Below are 7,218 nucleotides of genomic sequence, written 5' to 3' on the forward strand. Positions count from 1 at the left end.
TTCCTGCCGTCCTGGAAGGCCGTCGATGACGATCTTTCGGCTCTGTTCGGTGGAATTAAAGGAGGCGGGATTGACATTGACGTGGGAGGGGGCAAGAGTGCTGGCAGGTGATAAGGTCTTCCGGAGGCGTCCGGGACGTCCACATGCTCCACCTGGAAAATAAGAAAAAATACTATTTGCATATTTCATATATATACAAAACGTTACATAAAAAATGACCGTTTTATTATGTTTAGATTGTTAGACCTTTGACGTGTGTATTATTTATTTGAAGTTTCGTTCTCTGAAGGATTTCCTGCCAGTATTATCCTTTGTCCTGACGCTAGCTCCTTGTGAATATGATGTATGAATATGTTATTTTAATTAATATGGGTCGAGAGTAAGACAATGAAGGGATGAAGGTACCAAATCCAGAACAAAGGACACAGTCTAATCCTTTACAGATTCACTCATGAGATACTTGTGGTGGTTCTGAGATGAAGATCAATTAAGTGAAACAAGTGTTTGTGCATATTCAACCAAATTATTAACTACTCGTACATCACTTATTATAAACAGCTATAAAGAACGTAAGAGAACGTAAAGAACGTATATAACCTTATGAAGATTTGAATCAATCACATCCATAAGAGTTTTTGAATTACTTATCCATAAATATTCATGCTTGCGTTACATTGCAATTTAATAATAAACTTCAGCCCTGCGGAAAATTGGATACAATAAATGTTTTCTTGCGCGCAGTGAAAATTGGAGCATTAAATTGTAAGGCAAAGATTCCTGAAAATGTACAAAAAAAATAATAAAAAACATTTCAATAAAAACGGACTACTTTGAATGACGTCACTGGTTAATATGAATCAACCTTTGATATGAGAGCTGTGGAAGATTTCCCGGTTTGCTTGCCATGAATGGACCAATAGGAAGAACTGAATGAGAATAAGCCGAACGGAACCTCTGACGTCACACGCGGAATTATTTCTGAAATACAAAACTTTAACATTTGTAGCGCTGATAATACGATATTCAAAACTTGAAAAAAAACTTAGTTTAATCGTCTATTGACAAATAGAAAAACAAAACAAAAAACCACTGAATTTTTTTAGTCTACTCTGTTCTACTGGATGAAAATCAGTTCTAAATAAGCTTTTGACGTCACTGCGACCTGCGTTTTATTGTGACGGGTCCCCGTAAATTAGTTTTTGTCTTGAAACGCGGTCTGACTTTTCTTCATACAAACGTAAAATAAACAACGTTTTTTGTATACTCGTACATGTAGAAACAATAAAAAGCATGCTGCTATGCAAAATAAAAAGTGAAACTTTACATAGTAAAAAATAACAGAAAAATATGGATATAAGAAAAGTGATTAAATTAATATATATACATATAAAAAAATGATTTTAACAAATTAATGTTAAAAAAATAAAATAAAAATTCGTTTACAGTAAATAATATAATATATGGTACTCAAAAATATTTGATACATCAATTTCAGAAAGAAAAGTATAATAATAATACACATCAAAAACAGAGAAAAAATTGCATGAAAAATAAAGTTTAATTATGACTTTATCAATTGATTTTACACAGTGCATTTAAGAAGGTTTTAAAATGAATAATTGTTGTATTAAAATGTCTATATCACAAGTAAATTTATTGGCTAAGGAATGTAAACGCGGAATAGGAGAGTGTCGTGCATAGTTAGTACCTACGTATAAAAGTATTAGAACAGTTCAGTTTTAGTTATTTAAAATACCTCATTTTCCCCTATTTTACAACACAAAGGACTAAAAAAGCCTAAATACAATACCAAATTAGTGTTTAATAATTGTATTTCTCTAAGAATATAAGAATTTCACCTAAAGTCTTTGTACGGGATTTATTTACAAATGAACGTTTTTAATATATTCGGAAAATGTTTTATTTCTTTTCATTTTCGATAAGACGACCTAATCTTAAATAATTCAAAAAGAAATCCAGTATTATTTATTTAGTAAAGTCTTATCCTTACTCTGGGACCCTTTTAAGCTTTTAGAAAATAACTTGTTACAAAAGAGTGGAACAAATCTCGATTTGTTTAAGGGACGGTCCTGAGTCTTAATACTAAAAAAAACATTCAATCTAGAATCTCGAAAACCCCTTCATTTCATTTGGTACATAGGTAAGTAGGTACTCTGTCAATCAATAGCCAAACTTAGTTATTTTGTTTCTTTTTCAGCAAATCGCCTCTAAATTTTAAAACATGTCACTCGGATAATTAATATACATTTTTGACCTTTACGGAGTTTTAGCAGTCAATCAAGCACGTAACATTTTTAAATGTGCTCTAAAAAAATAATGATTCGTATTTTTCTTCAAATGACGTATGTCATTTATTCATTTCTTATTTTTTACTGCAATCTTCTACAATTATGTTAATTTGAAAAATATCTTACATTTATTGACGGACATAACCTGAACTGCATTTTTGTTCATTTTACGATTTATATGAGAAAAAGTTTATTGTGTATGCCTGCTTCAATAGTATTCATAGTACACTTATACGGCTACTCAAAACATAAATAAACAACTTTGTGTCTATTAAGCTTTAGTTTCAACAAAATAAATATGCCTGTTTGTGTCATGTTTTCAGTGGTACAAATAATACAAGATGGTGTCAGTATCATAAGTAGACTCATTTCTATCCCATCTTTAATAGTTCAGGTAGTATATTATTTGTAATATTTCTGTTATTTGCACAAATTAATTGAATGTTACACTGATGAAATGATCTGTAAATGATAATATTTTGCAAAATATGAGTTCTGTGGCTAAATAATTGGGTTCCTAATAACGTTCTTTGGCTCTCCTAAAAAGTTACGCTTTTGCAGTTACCTGCCCAGAAATTATTTTTTACATATTTTATTATTTGCTGGATACAGTCAACTATTTTAAGTAGCATTATTAACAAAAATTACTTTTTGGTGTATTTATGCATGTGCGCCTATTTACTTTTTAGAGAAAATCAGTTTTTTTTAAAGTGAAGTCACAATATTTATTCATGTCATTGTAAAAAGTCAATATCCACAAATAATATCATAATTATTACCATTTGACTAACTGGATGCAAATCGTTCCTACAGACAGAACTGTATGTTATCTTATAACGATTTGCATCCAGTTAGTCAAATGGTAATAATTAACAAATTAATTAAATATATGAGTATTCCTAAAAAACTAAAAGTAAAAATTAAAAAATCTTATTTGTTTTTAGCGACAGTTGTATATTAAAAAATATTTACAACTGCTGGTGGTTAATGAGAGACATCGAGCTCAATAAAGAGACTGTCAGCCATTAATGGCTTATTTCGGCTTCGTAGAGCGTCGTCTTTGTCGCACAAGTCGACAAGAATGAATGACAAAGACGACGCTCAACAAAGTCTAGCCTATTAAGGTCATCAGTCTCTCTCTTAAGCCCGATATCTCTTATTTACCGCCGGCAAACTGTATCACCCTTACTAGGTATGTAATTAGAAAATACCTAGTCAGGCAGGTTATTATTTTTATTTATTTTTCATTTCGATACATACTAGAAAACATTCGTCCATATCATTTTACATGCATATATATCTTTAATTATAGAATCACACAAAATAGATTTATATATCAAACTGTATTTTTTTTCTTTAATAAAATTATTCAAGATACAATGCAATAAAAAATAAATTGTACGTGTGTACTTATAAAATCAGATTTATTCCTATGAGATTATTCGCAAAAGCCGAAAGAGTATCATGAAAAATGACAATTTTATTATTTCGGCAGTATATATTATATTCCCGACACATGCGAATAGGTGTGTGGTATGTTACATTACTTGAAAACATTATTATCTTAGTATGTTCTTTAAATTTCTAGTCAAATTAAATGCGTTTCACTACTGCTGCATCACCATTTTATTTTTATTATACGGTAACAAAATTGAACTCAGATATATTTTTTAAATATTGCTTTTAGAATAAGGAACTTAATTTCTGTTTTAAATAATACTTATCTGAAAAAGGGGTATTAAAACGAATATAGTATAAAACACAGAATCCCAGTTGATTGATAGCACTCACTAGAGAGTCGGATTCTAAGTTTGATACTGAAGATACTTAATCTTCCATCGCAGAGGACCCCCTAATGTAAATAACCCTTGACGTTATCACAACATTTGACCGAATTGCGTCATCTTGACCCGCTTTCAGATAAGGGCTGGTCAAAAGATCACATTCTAACCCTTTTCAAGACGAACCCTTAAACTGAAAAAACCAATCAACCATAAACATGGTAACGAAACGGTGACGTTGGTATTTCAGGAAATCAACTTGAAGATGGCGCCCAGAATGCCAAATTTACAGTTTCCCATATAAAATCCTTTTTGCCTTTATGTGTACTTACTATGATCTCCACCCTGTGGATACCAGGGGCGAATCGTCAAAGTAAGCGACTATGCACAGCTTACCATTATATTTTACTTTTAATAATAATAATTTATAGTAACCATGTTTATGGGAAAATAAATAAAGTAATTGTTATTTATTATAAATCACCGTGTATATATTTCTACAAAAAAATTCTATGAAGTGCGCCTAGCCCATTCTTACTGAACGATGAAACTAGCCGATTACCTCAGCTTATTCTTCCATACAAAAAAGTACACTGTATTTTTCGTCTTTAACCCAAATCGGCTTTTTTAATACTTGGTACTAAAACAAAATTGCAGATTTCAAATATTATTAGAAGATTCTCTATTTGGAAACTAGTATTTCGAACATTATTTCCGAAGGACTATTTTTCTTTGATGGGCTACCGTTGACATATTATGTATCACATAGGACAGGTGGCGTTCGCAGTGGCCGTTTTAGGCATTATTAATTTAAAAAGAAATCGGCCAGTGCTCAAGTCTTGACAGTACTGTCAATGACAGATCATTATAGAAATATCTGCGGAATGTCATTGTGGTATTTGTTAATAAACTTTTGTATAAGTATTGTATTAAAATAGTGTAGAATAAAGCCACGTTTATCGCGTGGTTAATAATAATTGTTGTTTGAGTTGATTTTCACAGAACCACAAAAAAATAATCATTTATAATTACATTACTTATATGTTATGTAAGTACTTATATGTAGTACAAATTAATGAATATTTTTAATAGATTACCTATAAAATAAAGCACGGCTCGCCACTGGTGGATACGCAGTTATCGGCAGTCAATATATGTGTGTAGATATGGTAGAGGTTCGCTTAATCCGTTGTCACTTCGGAATGCCCGCATTATTGACTTTAATTATTTATTTATGTTTTATTTATTGGGGATATCAACAGTAATACATGTAACAAAAATATAACAAATAAAATATACAGAGAATAAAACCAATGACAGACATCTACAGAAATACATTAAATACACGTACAATACATACTAGTGTGTTTGTGTGAGTGTAAGTGATAAAGAGGGTGGGTGAGTGGGTGTTATATTGGAATGAGGGTTGACATGTGTGTAAATATTGCACAAGTGTCAGTAAAAATATACTTACTGTAAACTAATTTTTATTATTTGTTTTTAACAATAATTTGTTAATACCGTTTTTTTTATACGTATAAGTATATGTAAATGTATATATATTTGTTTGTTCTAATTCTTTACAAGTTATTTACAATTTGCTTTTTAATTCAATTACTTTTCTTATGTCCATTTTTTTTTCTTTTCTACTTTGTAAAGTACACTTTTTATTTTGCATGGCAGTAGGCTTTTTATTGTTTCTACATGCATACAAAAAAGCGTTGTTTATCTTTTAAATTATAACTTACTATGTTTGTACTTACCTGTATATTTTTTTTTAATGCCACTTGGGCGTATTGTCAAATTAAATAAATAAATAAAAACAAAAAATTAAGAATTAGAGATAAAATAAAATAAAATAAGATAAAATAAGACTTTATTATTGAAACTAAGTATAAGACAAAAAAGTATGTTCTAAGATGCGCATTTTAAATGTTATTTTTTTACAATCAAATGGATTAATAAAGGGAAAGTCCAAATTATATTCACGAGCAAAACGTATAAGTGGAGAGTTCTGGGCATAGTTCGTACGAACTGTGACGGGTGCGGTAGCCGGGGACATTTAATGATAACTCCGACAAAAGAGCCGGACTATCAAGGCGTCCACTAAGTTTATCATGAAGCACCCCCATGTCTAATAGTAGACGGCGATCTTCTAAAGTAAGCAAGTGGTGCTTTTTGCAGGAAGACATATAATTGAGATCGGTATTCCTGCATCTCCAGTTAAGATGTCTAAGAAATGTCCATTGAATTACAACAGAGATGATGAACTTTTTAGAAATGGGAATATAGAAGTCTAGGCATCCACAGGGCTAATGGCCTATCATTGGCTGGTTTAAGTGGCCACTATCTATTGGCTGGTTTAAGTGGCGTTGTGTAACATTCACCAATCTGCCTATATTTGAGCATCTATATTCCTTCGATTCTTCCATAGGCAAATATAGGCAAAATGGTGAATGTTTGCAGTGTGTAAGTGGCCGCTTAAACCAGACAATGACAGGCCATAGGCCCTGTTGATGCCTAGACTTTTATATTCTCTACTCTAAAAAGTTATTCATCTTTGTTTAAATATGTAAATATTAACAGCTTCCTAGGGGATTGAATCCAGTCTTTATCTACAAAAATTTAGGCAAACTCAAAATATTGTTGTTAATTGAAATTATTCATGTTGATTTGCTGGTATTAATAATAGATACAATTGAAACTTTTTGCACTATCGTGAAATATTCCAACGTTTAAAATAAATATATATATACAATCTGTAAAAACTCCATAATATAAAACCATCCAAATAAATACAGTTACATGCGCATTTTACGTATTTAAAAAAAAAATCGTATAGATATTAGTAAATTACAGAAATATATTTATCTTAGTATTAACAGTCTAACATTTTTTATACAGATTGTTTTGAAAACTTATCTTTATCTTGTACAAAAAATCTTTAGTCGAAATCTTTTCCTATCTCTTTTTTTGGAAGTTGGCGAATACATTATGTAAGTAATAATAAAACAAGTTTCTGTTTATTCGTTTTATTAATGTTTATATTTTGGACGTATTGAACATTAATTAACAAATTTTAGGATACCCTTAAGTGTTTGTGGTTTTTCTCAGCTGTTTATTCTCAA

This window comes from Micrasema longulum, unplaced genomic scaffold (assembly GCF_059751315.1).
Source record: "Micrasema longulum isolate JH-2025_06_02 unplaced genomic scaffold, ASM5975131v1 h1tg003053l, whole genome shotgun sequence".
Lineage (NCBI taxonomy): Eukaryota > Metazoa > Arthropoda > Insecta > Trichoptera > Brachycentridae > Micrasema > Micrasema longulum.